This window comes from Pseudophryne corroboree (genome assembly GCF_028390025.1).
Source record: "Pseudophryne corroboree isolate aPseCor3 chromosome 3 unlocalized genomic scaffold, aPseCor3.hap2 SUPER_3_unloc_16, whole genome shotgun sequence".
In the NCBI taxonomy this organism is placed as follows: Eukaryota; Metazoa; Chordata; class Amphibia; order Anura; family Myobatrachidae; genus Pseudophryne; species Pseudophryne corroboree.
This window is the reverse complement of record NW_026967504.1, coordinates 1,422,701-1,442,119: the sequence shown is the minus strand read 5'-3', so window position 1 is coordinate 1,442,119 and position 19,419 is coordinate 1,422,701. Positions and strand designations below refer to the sequence as shown.

Here is a 19,419-nt window from a genome sequence, read left to right as displayed (position 1 = left end):
CATTTGCAAATCGCCCAGGGGCCGCCGGCTGGCGCGCGCGACGGGTCCGTCTCCCGTAGCGGCGCCTGTTCTCCGCTCTGCTCTGATCTTGCTGTGCAGCGCACCGCTTCCGCCGTCCCCCCTGCTACAGGGAAGACAGGCTGAGTCCCGCGCCGCACTAAGTCTCCCACGCGCCGCCATGCCCTTCCTCCCTGATTAGCTGTATAAAAGGGAGTTTTAAACAATATTCGCAGTAGAGGTTTTAGAGAGAGAGGGAAAGAAAAGAAAAAGAAAAAAAAATTATATATTTTCTAACTGGATCCCTAGGCTAAGCTTGTACCAGTACTCACTATTAGCTGATTTGAGGATCTCCTGTGGAGAGATGCAGGTCCCTTCAATAGGGATATTTGTCTCTCTGATCTTAGGCAGCTTTGTCCCCCCTTTATTAGGGTTACGCAGCCCCTTTTAGATTTTCAGTCAGGAGCTCAAGTGCTCCATGAATTGTGCCTCCAGCACAATTCTTCAAACTGAGGGAGGAGGGATGTGAAGGGGGAGGAGCCGGCAGTGCAGACAATGTTAATTTAAGATTGTGCCACACCTCCGGTTCAAGGCTTCACACCCCTACTGTATAGGACTCCAGTGTCCCCTAGTGGATGAAAGAGAAACTGGTACAAACAAATGTTATTGTTCCAGTTCCACCTCACCCAAAAATCAAGGGTTATTACTCAAACTTGTTTGTGGTACCAAAACCGGATGGTTCGGTAAGGCCTATATTGAACCTGAAGGTGTTGAAACCCTACTTGAGGGTTATCCAATTCAAGATGGAGTCTCTGAAAGCGGTGCTCTCAGGACTGGAGGAGGGGGAATTCCTAGTATCCCTGGATATCAAGGATGCATACCTTCACATTCCGATCTGGCCGCCTCACCAGGCCTATTTACGGTTTGCACTACAGGACTGTCACTATCCGTTCCAAACATTGCCATCTGGCCACTCCACAGCACCGAGGGTGTTCACCATGGTCATGGCGGAGAGGATGCTACTCCTACGCAAACAGGGAGTGAACATAATTCCATATCTGGATGATATGCTGATAGAGGCATCTTCCAAGGAGAAGCTGTTGCAGAGTATTGCGCTCTCAACTCAACTACTCTGGGATCATGGGTGGATCCTGAACCTTCCAAAGTCACTTTTGGAACAGACAAGGAGACTACCCTTCCTGGAGATGACACTCAACACGGAAGTGCAGAGGGTGTTTCTACCGGTGGAGAAAGCTTTGGTGATCCAATCAATGGTCCGGGATGTCGTGAAACCTCCCCGGGTATCGGTTCATCGGTGCATTTGTCTTGAAGATGGTATCCTCCTACGAGGCTCTACAATACGGAAGACTCCATGCACGCTTCATCCAGCTGGATCTCCTGGACAACTGGTCGGGATTGCATCTTCACATGCACCAACGGATATGCCTGTCGCCGAATGCCAGAATTTCACTACTCTGGTGGCTGCAAACTTCTCACCTGCTCGAGGGCCGCAGGTTCAGGATTCAGAATTGGATTCTTCTAACCACGGATGCAAGCCTCACCCAGGGGGAAAACTTCCAAGGAAAGTGGTCAAGCCAGGAACCGGTTTTTTTAATAAACATTCTGGAACTAAGAGCCATATACAATGGCCTTCTAAAAGTGGCTCATCTTCTGCAATATCGAGTCATGCAGGTTCAGTCGGACAACATCACAGCGGTGTCCTACATAAACAGGCAGGGTGGAACGAAGAGCAGGGCTGCAATGTCAGAGGTAACAAGAATCCTCCTCTGGGCAGAACGACATGCGCTGGCGCTGTAGGCGTTCATTCCTCAGCAGACACAATCTCCTTCCAGGAGAATGGGGCCTCCACCCAGAGGTATTCACAGAGGTAACACGCCGATGGGGTGTACATCAGATAGACATGATGGCCTCTCGCCTCAACAAGACGCTTCGGAGGTACTGTTCCAGGTCACGAGACCCACAGGTAGTGGCGGTGGACGCCCTGGTGACTCCGTGGGTGTTCCAGTCAGTATATGTGTTCCCTCCACTTCCACTCATCCCAAGGATTCTAAAACTAATAAAAACATAACCAGTTCCAGCGATCCTCATTGCTCTTGACTGGCCAATGCAGGCTTGGCACGCGGATCTTCCGAGGCCTCTTCCTCTTCGTGAGGACCTTCTACTGCAGGGGCCGTTCGCCTATCACGACTTACCGCAGCTACGTTTGACGGCATGGAGGTTGAATGCCAGATCTTAGCTCGGAAGGGCATTCCGAATAAAAAAATTTTCCTACTCTGATCCAAGTTAGGAAGGGGGTAACGTCTAAGCATTACCATCGGATTTGGAAAAAGTATGTGTTTTGGTATGAATCCAAGAAGTTTCCTACGGTGGAGTTTCAACTGGGACATTTTCTCTTTCTGCAAGCGGGTGTGGATGTTGGCCTACGCCTGGGCTCCATCAAGATCCAGATTTTGGCCTTGTCTATTTTCTTCCAGAAACAATTGGCTGCTATCCCTGAGGTTCAGACTTTCTTGAGAGGAATTCTGCACATCCAACCACCCTTTGTGCCTCTTATGTCACCTTGGGATCTTAATGTGGTACTGCAGTTCCTGCAATCGGATTGGTTCGAACCTTTACAGGAGGTGGACGTAAAGTTTCTTATTTGGAATGCAGTCACGTTGTTGGCCTTGGCTTCTGCCAGACGTCTGTCAGAATTGGGTGCATTTTCGCACAAGAGCCCCTACTTGATTTTCCATGAGGATAGAGCGGAGCTCAGAACGCGTCAGCAATTTCTCCCTAAGGTTGTGTCGGCTTTTCATATAAACCAACCTATTGTGGTGCCAGTGGCTACTGACACCTCAATTACCTCAAAGTCCGTGGATGTCGTGCGGGCTTTGAAAATCTATGTGAAGAGAACTACTCGTCACAGGAAGTCAGACGCACTATTTGTACTTTATGAACCCAACAAGATTGGGTGTCCTGCTTCTAAGCAGACAATTTCACGCTGGATCAGGCTTACTATCCAGCATGCTTATTCCACGTCAGGATTGACAATTCCAAAATCTGTTCAGGCCCACTCTACCCGTAAAGTGGGTTCTTCCTGGGCAGCTGCCCAGGGTGTCTCGGCTATTCAGCTTTGCTGAGCAGCTACTTGGTCAGGGTCGAACACGTTTGCTAGGTTTTACAAGTTCTATACTTTGGCCTCTGAGGACCTCAAGTTTGGTAAATCAGTTCTGCAGGAACCTCAGTACTCTCACTCCTGTACTGGGAGCTTTGGTACATCCCCATGGTACTAAATGGATCCCAGCATCCTCTAGGACGTAAGAGAAAATAGGATTTTAATTACCTACCGATAAATCCTTTTCTCATAGTCCATAGAGGATGCTGGGTGCCCGCCCTGTGCTTCGTATTACTGCATTGTTAATTGGTTCAGTATTGTTGGTTCAGCTGTTGCTGAATTGTTCCAAGTTGGTTAGTTTGGCCTTATGTTATGTGTGAGCTGGTGTGAATCTCACCACTATCTGTGTAATTCCTTCTCTCGAAGTATGTCCGTCTCCTCGGGCACAGTTTCTAGACTAAGTCTAGTAGGAGGAGCATAGAGGGAGGGGCCAGCCTACACTATTAAACTCTCAAAGTGCCAGTGGGTCCCAAAGGACTTGTCTAGCCCCCCTGGTACTAAATGGACCCCAGCATCCCCAACAGACTACGAGAAAAGGACATCCCCATCATCAGTGTCTTACCTCTATTCTCTCAATAGTAATAAGGATGATGTGTGTACGGTAAGTATGATACAGAGAATTACATATCAGAATCTATACTGCTGCCGCGATACTTTGTATTCTCTAGGATACGTTCGCTGCATAAATCTTGCAGCTTTTTCAAAGGTTTATGCAGCGAAACGCGTCAGACATTTACCCTTTTGAACAGGACAACCCGGAATTGGACCCGAACCAGCCCATATCACCTACCAGCTATCCAGTGGAGTCCTAGAGAGGCACCATCCTATCTCCGCATCGCATGAGGTACCCACCATACATGGGATATTGCAATAACCCTCTAGCGGCATATGGAACTTTTATTTGGACTCAATACCATCTAAAAGGGACTCTTTATAGTGGAATTTAACTGGACATATCATCTATGGGCAAAATGTGGCACGGATCCTAGAGAATACAAAACATCAGTCCTGAATAATTTCCTGGGGTAAACTTCATCCATCTTATATTATTGGCTAAATCATTCCTTGCTTACAATTGGCTTATTTTGCACAAAACACTGCTTTTTAAAGAGTTATTGTTTAATAAATTGTTTTACAATGTACACACTTCGTGAATGGTATTGTTCTTTCCTCTCATAGCGCAGCCTCCTTTTCTTTTCTATTGTTACCATATAGGGAGTGACTCCCCTAAATACTGGCTGCTGCTTAGCCAAGCACCTCGCCTCATAGCGCCCGAATACCCCTGGGTATTTTTTTCCTTATTCCCCAATCTATTAAGTCCCCCACTCCTACTGCCCTATAGCGACTCGCTCTGCTCACTCCGGGCACTGTTAGTAGTGACGCTGCTGAAGCCATGGGCTGTATTCTGGGGCTATGTGCGCCCAGTCTTTCCTGCACGCTCCGGATACCTGACTTGAAGGCGGTTTTGGCTCAGGTGGGAGTACGTTCTCTCCAGGTAACACAGGTACGTAGCTCCCGCTACTGCTGGGGACAGAACGGGCTGTACACAGTCACCGGAGCCCAGCGGTGATATTGGGGAGGGAGATGGCTGCCATTTTGGATCCTGGTGCGTGGCCACTGAATGCTTTGCCTTCTGCCTTCAATAAGGTTTAATATAACTAAGTGTCCTGACGGCTGGACGGGGTCACTACACTAAATTGAAGCATTTGCTTGGAGGTGAAACTAACTTCTATTTATATAGTACCACTATAATCTACTTCCCTGGAAGAAAAAAAAAGACAAGGCTGAGATTTGAACTTTTATGGAGCCTAAATGTAGGCCCACATCGACAACAGCCTGCAGGAAGTGCAAGAAATGTCCCAGATGAAAATCCACAGCAGAATACGGTTGACCCTCACACCAAGAGACACATTTCTTCCATATGAGATGGTAATGTTTCGATGTGACCATCTGGCCGGCTTGGAGCATAGTCGAGATAACCTTGCCCGGAATCTCTTTCCTGGCAAAAATCCTCCCAATATACTTCCAATGCATCAAACGTAGCAGTGGTAAGTCTGGATAGATGAATGGCCCTTGTGTAAGACGATCATCCTGAATTGGCAGAGGCCAGGGTCCTACGAGTAATAAGGCTAGAATGTCTACATACCAGGCCCTGCGGGGCCAGTCTGGGGCAATCAGAATTGCCTGAACCCTGTCCCCTTAAGTCCTTTGAGAACTCTTGGAATTAGAGGAACTGGAGGGAACAAGTACACCAACCGGTAAATCCACGGTGTCGCCAGAGCGTCCACTGCTGCGGCCTGTGGATCCCTCATCCCAGATCAGCAACGCAGAAGCTTCTTGGTAAGCTGAGAAATCAACAAGTCGATTTGCGGGTAGCCACACCGATGAAATATCTGCTGAAACACTTGCAGGTAGAGGCCCCATTCCCCCAGGTGCAGATCATGTCTACTGAGGAAGTCTGCTCCCCAATTGTCTACTCCCAGAATTAATATGGTGGAAATGGCCTTGGAATTCCACTCCATCCAGGAGGAGTATCTGTGACACCTCCCTCATTGCATTTCTGCTGTTTGGACCTCCTTGTTGGTTTATGTATGCCACAGTTGGTGCATTTTCCAACCATACCTGTATGGCCTGATACTGAAGGATATAAAAAGAGGTCAGCAGAAGGGCATTGTAAATCGCCCTGAGTTCCAAAACTTTTATCGGAAGGGAAGCCTCTTGGTCAGACCACCTTCATTGGAACTGAGCCCCTAGGGTCACTGCAGCCCAACCATGGAGGCTCGCATCCGTTGTCAACAGAATCCAATCCTGAATTCTGAAGTGTCGACCCTCCAGGAGGGAGATCAGCAACCACCATAAGAGGGAAATCCTGGCGTTTGGTGAAAGGCATATCATCTGGCGTATGTGCAGATGTGACCCAGACCATTTGTCCAGCAGATCCAGCTGGAATGGTCATGCATGGAATCTTCCTTACCGAAATGCGTCGTAGGCGGCCATTATCTTTCCCAGTAAGCTTATGCAAAGATGTACCGAGATTTTGTTCAGCTTCAAAATGGAACATACCATTGTCTGAATTATCTTTGCCTCGTCCATAGGAAGGAACACCTTCTGAGACACCGTGTCCAATATCATTACCAGGAACTGAAGCCTCTGCGTAGGTCCTAGGTGGGATTTCTGCAGATTAAGAATCCACCCATGATCCGTGAGTAGTCGTGTTTGAAGGCTGATCGTTTCCATCAAGTGCTCTGAATATAGCCATTATGAGGAGATCGCCCAAGTATAGAATGATTTTCACTTCCTGCTTGCGGAGTTGTAGCAACATCTCTGCCATCACCCCTGATAACACCCTCAGTGCCGTTGATAAGCCAAAAGGCAAGGCCTGGACCTGGTAGTGACTGTCCTGCAGTGCAAACCTGAGGTAAGTCTAAAGAGGCGACCATATTGGGATGTGAAGATATGCATCCTTAATAGCCAGAGAAACCAGGAATTCCCCTTCTTCCATGTCACGCTTGGCTTGAGTTGGGGATCTGACGACTGATAATTGACTGAGGGAGCAGCTATCGGCAAAGGAAGGAAATGAGGTGGCTGAATGTAGTTCTTACTCATGGATTGAATACTTAGGCCTGAAGATGTAGAGGGGTAGGCAATGAGGACAATGACCGAGAATGATACACTGAAGAAAGAGGAATTCAGTTTTAATGAGACCGCAAATCATACACTACGACTAGGAGAGACGTCCGAGTGAATTCTGAAAGACAAAAGGTACATGACTTGTAAACGATGCAGAAGAATACTGAATGAAGAAGTGACTTGTGATTTGTAAACGATGCTGAAGAGGATCGCTGTGAGCACCATCCGCAAACGGAGACCCTCTGCCAGATATCAGGATACCAGGGGTTAAACCATAAGAGCAGGTGGACTGGGAGCAAAGGACTGCAATAACAGAATTGACCACCAGGCGGACACAACAGAACCAGGATACCAGGGGTTAACCTGGGAGCGCAGGGCACCTTACAGCAGCAAGTAACTTGAAGTACTGGCAACATAGCTAAGCATCAACCCCTTTTTATAAGGGAAGCCTGTATCTGATTGGCTGGATGCGAACTGGGATACCTATCGTCTTGGATTGATCTCCAACATGGTGGCTCCCTGCACAGAGGACACATGTGGAACCAGCACACAGCCACTACCTCTGGCCTCAGCCTCCCAGACGCCGCACTCCAGTAACAGGACACTTGGAAACAGACACCTCCGGCTGCCATGCTCCGCTCCCCAGGACCCGGACCCCGGCCTCCAGACACCCAGCAGCCGCACCGGAAGACCTTGCTGCTGTAGCTCCTATCCATCGCAGCGACACCAGCCAGCTAAGAGGAAAGCCACAGGGACCAGAACCGGTGGTAAGACTCCGGATGCTCACAGTACCCCCCTTTTTAGGGTGGTCTCCGAACACCCACGCTGCTTAGTGGGATTCTTGGCATGAAAGGCACAACTCAGTCTTGGAGCATGAACATCCTCTGCAGCCACCCAAGATCTTTCCTCCGGACCATATCCTCTCCAATCTATGAGATACTGGAGACGACCATACCTCTTGCGGAAGTCAAGAAACTTATGAACCTCGAATTCCTCATTTTGAGCAGCTTGAACCTTGGGAGGTTAAGGGAAAGATGCCCGAAAATGATTTAGTACAAGAGGATTTAGCAGAGAAATGTGGAAGGCATTGGGAATTTTCAAATAGGGAGGCAGTTTCACCTTGTAAGAAACAGGATTCAACACTCATAATAGGATACGGACCGATGAATCTTGGAGCAAACTTTTTGGTAGGAACTTTGAGTCTGAGGTCTCTGGTGGATATCCAAACACGATCTCCCACTTTGAGACTAGGAACAGCCCTATGTTTCTGATCAGCATAGGTCTTTTATTTCTGGGAAGTCTCAAGTAGCGCCTTATGAATTTGACTCCAAATCTTAGTGAACTGACGAAGAGCGGATTCAGCAGCAGGAACCTCAAGAGATGGGAGAGATTAGAAGGAAGGAACTCGTGGATGAAAACTATAGTTAATGAAGAAAGGAGTGGAATTGGTAGAAGAATGATATAGGTTATTGTATGCAAACTCAGTAAATGGGAGGTAATCCATCCAGTCTTACTGAGCAGGGGACATGAACATCCGTAAGAAAGTTTCCAGATATTGGTTGACTCTTTCAGTCTGTCCGTCAGTCTGGGGATGGTGGGCTGAAGAGAAGTTCAACTTGATTCCTAGGACAGAGCAGAGAGCTTTCTAGAATTTGGCGAGGAATTGAGGACCCCAATCAGAAACTATTTCCTGTGGAAGGCCATGCAAATGAAAAATCTATGAGAAAAACAATTTGGATAGCTGAGGCGCAGAGGGAAGACTGGTGAGGGGTATGAAGTGAGCCATCTTTGAAAATCATTCCACAATGACACAAATGGTGTTGTGCCTTCTGGAGACTGTTAAATCGGTTATGAAATCCATAAAGATGCGAATCCAAAGCTTTTGAGGTGTTGAAAGTGGATGAAGAAGACCCGAGGGAGATGTTCGTGGACCTTTTGTTGAACACACTTGGAACAGACTGCTTCAAATTCAAAGACATCTGTTTTAAGATGAGGCTACCAGTAGAATCGCTGAATGAACTTGAGAGTCTTAAGACCACCGGTATGACCCATGAAAGATAAAGAATGAGCCCAAGTAAGCAATTTCCTGCAAAATTTTGGTGCTACAAAAGTTCTCCCCAGAGGAGGTAGAGGAACAGTACGAGTTGAAGCAAATGAAGCCAGATTCAGAGGAGTTGAGTGAATCATCCGTTTGAAAAGAACGAGAAAGTGCATCTGCTCTTCAATTTAAGGTTCCTGGGCGGTTAATAGTTTAAAGGAGAACCGAGAGAAGTAGTGAGCCCAACTGGCTTGCCATGGGTTTAAACAACGAGTTTAAACAATGGGTTTAAGCCATCATGGAAGGACTTGGAGAAGACGGAATGGGAGAAGATTCTGAATGATCAGGACTGGGACTTAATGTTAGTTGATTAGGAAGAAGAAAAAGGTCTCAAGTCAGTATGAGAGGTTTCCTGTTAAGGACGAGGTTTAGCTTTCTTATGAGATGATTTTCCAGTTCTGCCCATTCTTCAGCATAACATTACAGAGATTAGAGAACAAGGTCAGGAGGCCAGTAGCAACATAGCAGAAGTATTAAAGTGTGGAAATAGGGAGACATCAGTGAGCATAGACCCCCAGTGGCCATCGGTTACAGAAACATTGTGAGGTCAGTTGTTTATGGGTAATAGCAAGAAGATGCCATCCTTGAGCGGTAAAGTAATTTATAGGAGCCAGCTACTGTCCTGGACACATGGACTGTTACACCGTAGCTATACTGATGCCCCAAGAGCGCTAATTGGATCTCACGGGGATTGATAAGAGCAGGAGGGAAAAAAACCCCAGCAGCAGTCAAACAGTACGGAGGATGTAGTCAGCACAGTCTGCCACCAGAGGGAGTCGACAGAGCAGGAGTGGAGGCCAGGCAATAATAATAATTAAAGCAGTTCAGGCGACCACTTACTGCCCAGGTAGGGCCGCAGTGACAGAAGTCCCTGCCGGAAATCACTGAGGCTGTAGTGAAGGGCACTGATCATGGGCTGGCAGTGTCTGTAGCTCTCAGAGAAGCGGATGGTTTCAGGAGGGCATGTGGTTATATTGCCAGTTTTCAAGATGGCCACTTCTGGCAGGGCAGGGAAGCCCAGATCAGAAGAAACTGGCCGGCTATGGTGGGAGAACCAGGTCAGTAATAAGGCAGGAGAGGAGAGGTTCCAGGATGCAGTGGCACAGGGTAGCGTATCTGGCTGCGTAGGAACCCCACATGTATGTCCTCTATAATTCACAGCTCCACCAGATTCCCCCGTAGCACCATGGGTTAGGAGGAGAGGGGGAGATGCCGGGACACTGCTGGAGTGATGATAGGCAAGCGCTCCGTGTATTCCCCGCTGCCACGACTCATGGCTTCAACGGCCGGACAGTAGGAGAAGGCAGGCTGCGGACAGGTGAGCTGACTAACCTGACGCGTCCCTGCTGAGGCCACCAATCCCCGTAGTATGTGCCGCATCAGATGCCGGGAGAGCAGCTCTGCTCTGTCTCCAGCCGCGGTCACCGCTGATCCCCAGTCAGCCTCTCCACACCACTCCAACAGCACGGCTAGGCACAAGAGTGGACAGGGCGCACAGCCCTTGGTGAGTAGCAGTGCTACCTCGTTGAGGTCCGGTCCGCGGTGGGATCACTGCACAACTTCAGTCCGCGGCTTCGGATCCGGGAGTACGCCGCAACCTGCAAAATCCAAATGAATGGCTCCGCAACCTACAAAACACACAGAGGGGCAAGAAAGGGCCTGAAAGAGCCCGTAGGACAGCTGTAAAAGGCAGAAAGGACCTATATAAGCAGGAGCTCCTTTATCCTGCTTCCTGCTGCCTTTCCAGTCACCCCCCCTCCCCCGTGACATCATTTATTGATGTTGAAAATAGAAGTAATGTAGATTTTTGCACCAATCTAAGACCTGCGAATCTACTTTGGGAGCCACCTCCCCTTTTTTTTTTTTAAACATTCCCCAGCTGGACGAGGATAATTGGAATTCCATTTCTTGGAATTCTAACTTCCTACTGGGCGTAACCCAAAATTTCTATCAGCTGTTTTGGGATGTTTAAACACAGTTGCCTTAGTTTTTAACACAGGCTCTGCTGTCTCTTCTAAGGATAGAATGGCTTACATAGCACTAATTAGCTCAGGTATGTCCACTGAGCTGAGACCTTCCGAAGTGCAATGAGTCCTCATCCTCCAACGAATCCTCATCTAAAACATGTGTAGACTGTGAAGATGTTGTATCATGTCTATGTGATTTACTTACCACCAGCCTTTCAGCCTGCTTTTTTGAGAGGCTAACAATTCCCTAGGTGTATAAACCTCAGAATGAATGCTGCATGTAAGGGTTAATAGGGAAACCTATCACTGGTATAGGAGCTGGTATAAACTGCTCAGCTACATTGGATAATGTCTGTGCAAAGTAGCCCATGAAGGTTCACCAGAACCTGTGCCTGCCTCACTGTACACGTGGGTAAGCGTTGTCGTGACCCAGCGGGGAGATGTTGGAGCGACTCTAAGGTGAGTATAAGATGCTTTTTAGAAAGATCACTCAAAAAAAATAGTAATACTATAAAAATAGGACTTAAATACCTACCAGTAAATCCTTTTCTCCTAGTCCGTAGGAGGATGCTGGGGTCACTTCAGAACCATGGGGTATAGACTGATCCGCAGGAGACATGGGCACTTTAAGACTTTTCCAGAGTGTGAACTGGCTACTCCCTCTATGCCCCTCCTCCAGACTTCAGTATAGGAACTGTGCCCAGGGAGGAGACGGACATTTCGAGGAAAGGATTTATTGTAAAGTTAACAGTGAGAGTCATATCAGCGCACACTTCAACCATGCCGTACAACAGGGCATTCAACGTTACACATGTCAACGGCATGAACAAATGGCCAGGCACCGAGCATCCTCTACGGACTAGGAGAAAATAAGAATTTACTTACCAATAATTCTATTTCTCGTAGTCCGTAGTGGATGCTGGGACTCTGTCAGGACCATGGGGAATAGCGGCTCCGCAGGAGACTGGGCACAAAAGTAAAAGCTTTAGGACTACCCGGTGTGCACTGGCTCCTCCCCCTATGACCCTCCTCCAAGCCTCAGTTAGGATACTGTGCCCGGACGAGCGTACACAATAAGGAAGGATTTTTGAATCCCGGGCAAGACTCATACCAGCCACACCATATAACTTGTGATCTAAACCCAGTTAACAGCATGATAACATGAGGAGCCTCCAAAACAGATGGCTCACTACAACAAAACCCGAATTTTTTGGCAACAATAACTATGTACAAGTATTGCAGACAATCCGCACTTGGGATGGGCGCCCAGCATCCACTACGGACTACGAGAAATAGAATTATCGGTAAGTAAATTCTTATTTTCTCTGACGTCCTTGTGGATGCTGGGACTTCGTCAGGACCATGGGGATTATACCAAAGCTCCCAAACGGGCGGGAGAGTGCAGATGACTCTGCAGCACCGAATGAGAGAACTCCAGGTCCTCCTTAGCCACGGTATCAAATTTGTAGAATTTTACAAACGTGTTTTCCCCTGACCACGTAGCTGCTCGGCAAAGTTGTAAAGCCGAGACCCCTCGGGCAGCCGCCCAAGATGAGCCCACCTTCCTTGTGGAATGGACATTGACAGATTTTGGCTGTGGCAAGCCTGCCACAGAATGTGCAAGCTGAATTGTACTACAAATCCAACGAGCAATAGTCTGCTTAGAAGCAGGAGCACCCAGCTTGTTGGGTGCATACAGGATAAACAGCGAGTCAAATTTCCTGACTCCGGCCGTCCTGGAAACATATACTTTCAGGGCCCTGACTACATCCAGTAACTTGGAATCCTCCAAGTCCCCAGTAGCCGCAGGCACCACAATATATAGAAGAAGCAAGTGTTGGTATTTATCTGTGTCCAGGGCGCGTAAAAAAAAGAAAAAGGTAAGGAAACTTAACACATCCCTTGTCAAATGGGTATACGATGTCTTCTCCAGATTATGCAGGCCTATGAGTCCTTTCGTTCAGGTGAATCTTCTCGTTATAAATGGCTCCCAGTTCATGTCAAAATGGAGAGAAATAAGAGAGAAAAGAAATGTGTAGCACCGTTTACAACAGCTAGAATCGAGAATTCCACACAATGAAAGTTTTTAAGGGCGTACCCCACTCACACAGAAACAAGTGGGTTCCCGTAAAGGTATCTTTATTGCTAGTTTTTTTCTCCAATCCCCTCAGGTTAGGTTCACGTAATTAAGCGTGCCTGAATCTCACACCACATGGGGTACTGTAAACACGTAGGGGTAGCGTCTGAGGCAATTTCAATGCGTACCCTCACTTACACAGAGCAAAGCCAGAACATTCATATAACGGTTTCTTTATATCAACAAAAATCCTCAGGTGCGTACCCCAACTCACTCAGTAAACGATGAATGACTCCTATAAAGGTTTCTTTAAATAGATTCACTGGTATCCCTTTGGTGGATCCACAAGAGGAAAAGGAACTCTTTCTCCCAAATGCCAGACCAGAGTCATGAAAAAAATCCTTCTTTCTAAAACAGGTTTTTTATTCCAGACATAGTCCAAATTCATACAAAGAAATCACCAGACATGGTGACAGAAAAAATAAAAAAGTAAAAATTTAAAAGTACAATAAAAATTCCAAAGGCAAAATTTGAGATAATAATCGGCGTGATTATTCCCTTTTTCCAGAAAACTACTCACAGTACAGTCGTCCGACGCGTTTCGGTCTCGAATGGACCTTAATCATGATAATATTATCATAATATAATAATTATAATAAATTAAAATAACATAATATAATAATCCTTCTGTATTGTCTTACTGACCTATAGTTTCTTCTGTATTGTTTTACTGACCTATAGTTTCTTCTGTATTGTTTTATTGACCTATAGTTTCCTTCTGTATTGTCTTACTGACCTATAGTTTCTTCTGTATTGTTTTATTGACCTAGTTTCCTTCTGTAATGTCTTACAGACCTATAGTTTCCTTCTGTATTGTCTTACTGACCTATAGTTTCCTTCTGTATTGTCTTACAGACCTATAGCTTCCTTCTGTATTGTCTTACTGACCTATAGTTTCCTTCTGTATTGTCTTACTGACCTATAGTTTCCTTCTGTATTGTCTTACTGACCTATAGTTTCTTACTGTTATGTCTTACTGACGTATCGTGGCTTACTGTAGTCTTACTGACCTATAGTTTCCTTCTGTATTTTCTTGCTGACGTATCGTGGCTTACTGTAGTCTTACTGACCTATAGTTTCCTTCTGTATTGTCTTGCTGACGTATCGTGGCTTACTGTAGTCTTACTGACTTATAGTTTCTGCTGTATTGTTTTACTGACCTATAGTTTCTTCTGTATTGTTTTATTGACCTATAGTTTCCTTCTGTATTGTCTTACTGACCTATAGTTTCTTCTGTATTGTTTTATTGACCTAGTTTCCCTCTGTAATGTCTTACTGACCTATAGTTTCTTCTGTATTGTTTTACTGACCTATAGTTTCCTTCTGTATTGTCTTACAGACCTATAGTTTCCTTCGGTATTATCTTACTGACCTATAGTTTCCTTCTGTATTGTCTTACTGACCTATAGTTTCTTACTGTTATGTCTTACTGACGTATCGTGGCTTACTGTAGTCTTACTGACCTATAGTTTCCTTCTGTATTGTCTTGCTGACGTATCGTGGCTTACTGAAGTCTTACTGACCTATAGTTTCCTTCTGTATTGTCTTGCTGACGTATCGTGGCTTACTGTAGTCTTACTGACTTATAGTTTCTGCTGTATTGTTTTACTGACCTATAGTTTCTTCTGTATTGTTTTATTGACCTATAGTTTCCTTCTGTATTGTCTTACTGACCTATAGTTTCTTCTGTATTGTTTTACTGACCTATAGTTTCTTCTGTATTGTTTTATTGACCTATAGTTTCCTTCTGTATTGTCTTACTGACCTATAGTTTCTTCTGTATTGTTTTATTGACCTATAGTTTCCTTCTGTATTGTCTTACAGACCTATAGTTTCCTTCTGTATTGTCTTACTGACCTATAGTTTCCTTCTGTATTGTCTTACAGACCTATAGCTTCCTTCTGTATTGTCTTACTGACCTATAGTTTCCTTCGGTATTGTCTTACTGACCTATAGTTTCCTTCTGTATTGTCTTACTGACCTATAGTTTCTGTTATGTCTTACTGACGTATCGTGGCTTACTGTAGTCTTACTGACCTATAGTTTCCTTCTGTATTGTCTTGCTGACGTATCGTGGCTTACTGTAGTCTTACTGACCTATAGTTTCCTTCTGTATTGTCTTGCTGACGTATCGTGGCTTACTGTAGTCTTACTGACTTATAGTTTCTGCTGTATTGTTTTACTGACCTATAGTTTCTTCTGTATTGTTTTATTGACCTATAGTTTCCTTCTGTATTATCTTACTGACCTATAGTTTCTTCTGTATTGTTTTATTGACCTAGTTTCCCTCTGTAATGTCTTACTGACCTATAGTTTCTTCTGTATTGTTTTACTGACCTATAGTTTCTTCTGTATTGTTTTATTGACCTATAGTTTCCTTCTGTATTGTCTTACTGACCTATAGTTTCTTCTGTATTGTTTTATTGACCTAGTTTCCTTCTGTAATGTCTTACAGACCTATAGTTTCCTTCTGTATTGTCTTACTGACCTATAGTTTCCTTCTGTATTGTCTTACAGACCTATAGTTTCCTTCGGTATTATCTTACTGACCTATAGTTTCCTTCTGTATTGTCTTACTGACCTATAGTTTCTTACTGTTATGTCTTACTGACGTATCGTGGCTTACTGTAGTCTTACTGACCTATAGTTTCCTTCTGTATTGTCTTGCTGACGTATCGTGGCTTACTGTAGTCTTACTGACCTATAGTTTCCTTCTGTATTGTCTTGCTGACGTATCGTGGCTTACTGTAGTCTTACTGACTTATAGTTTCTGCTGTATTGTTTTACTGACCTATAGTTTCTTCTGTATTGTTTTATTGACCTATAGTTTCCTTCTGTATTGTCTTACTGACCTATAGTTTCTTCTGTATTGTTTTACTGACCTATAGTTTCTTCTGTATTGTTTTATTGACCTATAGTTTCCTTCTGTATTGTCTTACTGACCTATAGTTTCTTCTGTATTGTTTTATTGACCTAGTTTCCTTCTGTAATGTCTTACAGACCTATAGTTTCCTTCTGTATTGTCTTACTGACCTATAGTTTCCTTCTGTATTGTCTTACAGACCTATAGCTTCCTTCTGTATTGTCTTACTGACCTATAGTTTCCTTCGGTATTGTCTTACTGACCTATAGTTTCCTTCTGTATTGTCTTACTGACCTATAGTTTCTTACTGTTATGTCTTACTGACGTATCGTGGCTTACTGTAGTCTTACTGACCTATAGTTTCCTTCTGTATTGTCTTGCTGACGTATCGTGGCTTACTGTAGTCTTACTGACCTATAGTTTCCTTCTGTATTGTCTTGCTGACGTATCGTGGCTTACTGTAGTCTTACTGACTTATAGTTTCTGCTGTATTGTTTTACTGACCTATAGTTTCTTCTGTATTGTTTTATTGACCTATAGTTTCCTTCTGTATTGTCTTACTGACCTATAGTTTCTTCTGTATTGTTTTATTGACCTAGTTTCCCTCTGTAATGTCTTACTGACCTATAGTTTCTTCTGTATTGTTTTACTGACCTATAGTTTCCTTCTGTATTGTCTTACAGACCTATAGTTTCCTTCGGTATTATCTTACTGACCTATAGTTTCCTTCTGTATTGTCTTACTGACCTATAGTTTCTTACTGTTATGTCTTACTGACGTATCGTGGCTTACTGTAGTCTTACTGACCTATAGTTTCCTTCTGTATTGTCTTGCTGACGTATCGTGGCTTACTGTAGTCTTACTGACCTATAGTTTCCTTCTGTATTGTCTTGCTGACGTATCGTGGCTTACTGTAGTCTTACTGACTTATAGTTTCTGCTGTATTGTTTTACTGACCTATAGTTTCTTCTGTATTGTTTTATTGACCTATAGTTTCCTTCTGTATTGTCTTACTGACCTATAGTTTCTTCTGTATTGTTTTACTGACCTATAGTTTCTTCTGTATTGTTTTATTGACCTATAGTTTCCTTCTGTATTGTCTTACTGACCTATAGTTTCTTCTGTATTGTTTTATTGACCCAGTTTCCTTCTGTAATGTCTTACAGACCTATAGTTTCCTTCTGTATTGTCTTACTGACCTATAGTTTCCTTCTGTATTGTCTTACAGACCTATAGCTTCCTTCTGTATTGTCTTACTGACCTATAGTTTCCTTCTGTATTGTCTTACAGACCTATAGCTTCCTTCTGTATTGTCTTACTGACCTATAGTTTCCTTCTGTATTGTCTTACTGACCTATAGTTTCCTTCTGTATTGTCTTACTGACCTATAGTTTCTTACTGTTATGTCTTACTGACGTATCGTGGCTTACTGTAGTCTTACTGACCTATAGTTTCCTTCTGTATTGTCTTGCTGACGTATCGTGGCTTACTGTAGTCTTACTGACCTATAGTTTCCTTCTGTAATGTCTTGCTGACGTATCGTGGCTTACTGTAGTCTTACTGACTTATAGTTTCTGCTGTATTGTTTTACTGACCTATAGTTTCTTCTGTATTGTTTTATTGACCTATAGTTTCCTTCTGTATTGTCTTACTGACCTATAGTTTCTTCTGTATTGTTTTATTGACCTAGTTTCCCTCTGTAATGTCTTACTGACCTATAGTTTCTTCTGTATTGTTTTACTGACCTATAGTTTCCTTCTGTATTGTCTTACAGACCTATAGTTTCCTTCGGTATTATCTTACTGACCTATAGTTTCCTTCTGTATTGTCTTACTGACCTATAGTTTCTTACTGTTATGTCTTACTGACGTATCGTGGCTTACTGTAGTCTTACTGACCTATAGTTTCCTTCTGTATTGTCTTGCTGACGTATCGTGGCTTACTGTAGTCTTACTGACCTATCGTTTCCTTCTGTATTGTCTTGCTGACGTATCGTGGCTTACTGTAGTCTTACTGACCTATAGTTTCCTTCTGTATTGTCTTGCCGACGTATCGTGGCTTACTGTAGTCTTACTGACTTATAGTTTCTGCTGTATTGTTTTACTGACCTATAGTTTCTTCTGTATTGTTTTATTGACCTATAGTTTCCTTCTGTATTGTCTTACTGACCTATAGTTTCTTCTGTATTGTTTTACTGACCTATAGTTTCTTCTGTATTGTTTTATTGACCTATAGTTTCCTTCTGTATTGTCTTACTGACCTATAGTTTCTTCTGTATTGTTTTATTGACCTAGTTTCCTTCTGTAATGTCTTACAGACCTATAGTTTCCTTCTGTATTGTCTTACTGACCTATAGTTTCCTTCTGTATTGTCTTACAGACCTATAGCTTCCTTCTGTATTGTCTTACTGACCTATAGTTTCCTTCTGTATTGTCTTACTGACCTATAGTTTCCTTCTGTATTGTCTTACTGACCTATAGTTTCTTACTGTTATGTCTTACTGACGTATCATGGCTTACTGTAGTCTTACTGACCTATAGTTTCCTTCTGTATTGTCTTGCTGACGTATCGTGGCTTACTGTAGTCTTACTGACCTATAGTTTCCTTCTGTATTGTCTTGCTGACGTATCGTGGCTTACTGTAGTCTTACTGACTTATAGTTTCTGCTGTATTGTTTTACTGACCTATAGTTTCTTCTGTATTGTTTTATTGACCTATAGTTTCCTTCTGTATTGTTTTACTGACCTATAGTTTCTTCTGTATTGTTTTATTGACCTATAGTTTCCTTCTGTATTGTCTTACTATAGTTTCTTCTGTATTGTTTTATTGACCTAGTTTCCTTCTGTAATGTCTTACAGACCTATAGTTTCCTTCTGTATTGTCTTACTGACCTATAGTTTCCTTCTGTATTGTCTTACAGACCTATAGCTTCCTTCTGTATTGTCTTACTGACCTATAGTTTCTTCTGTATTGTTTTATTGACCTAGTTTCCTTCTGTATTGTCTTACTGACCTATAGTTTCTTCTGTATTGTCTTACTGACCTATAGTTTACTTCTGTATTGTTTTACAGACCTATAGTTTCCTATATACATAGTTTTCCTGTCTATGTATGGTAGGTATGGAAGGGATACCTACCATACATAGACAGTATATACAAGCCTCAGCCTCTCCCTTCTGAAAAGGATAATGAATAAGGTGTGTGTGTGGATACCATGCACATGTAACTGATTCTATTCACAGGAAACAATAGGGAGAGCTCACGGCTGTCTGGAAGTGTTCTAGATGGTTAAGTATTACACATATGAATATATTTCTTCTAAATAAATATTTTTCACCCTGATTGATATAATACTGATAGTAAGAGAATTCAGTCAATAGTAATCTTTCTTTTAATTAAGTAGGATCATTTTATATGAATTTGTAGTGAATATTTATTAAAGGTTATATTTTAATTGCAATTAAGTTAACAAGAGTGCTCCCAAAAAGGAAGTTTACTTCTTTCTTTCCCGACCGCTCTTCTATGAAGAAGGGAAATATCTGCTGTTTAT

The 19,419-nt window shown here is 43.7% G+C and overlaps 1 pseudogene; it reads right to left on the bottom strand.

Annotated features, from left to right (window-relative positions):
* LOC134983473 (zinc finger protein 850-like) overlaps positions 1-19,419 on the bottom strand; it is a 407,077-nt pseudogene that overhangs the window by 341,311 nt on the left and 46,347 nt on the right.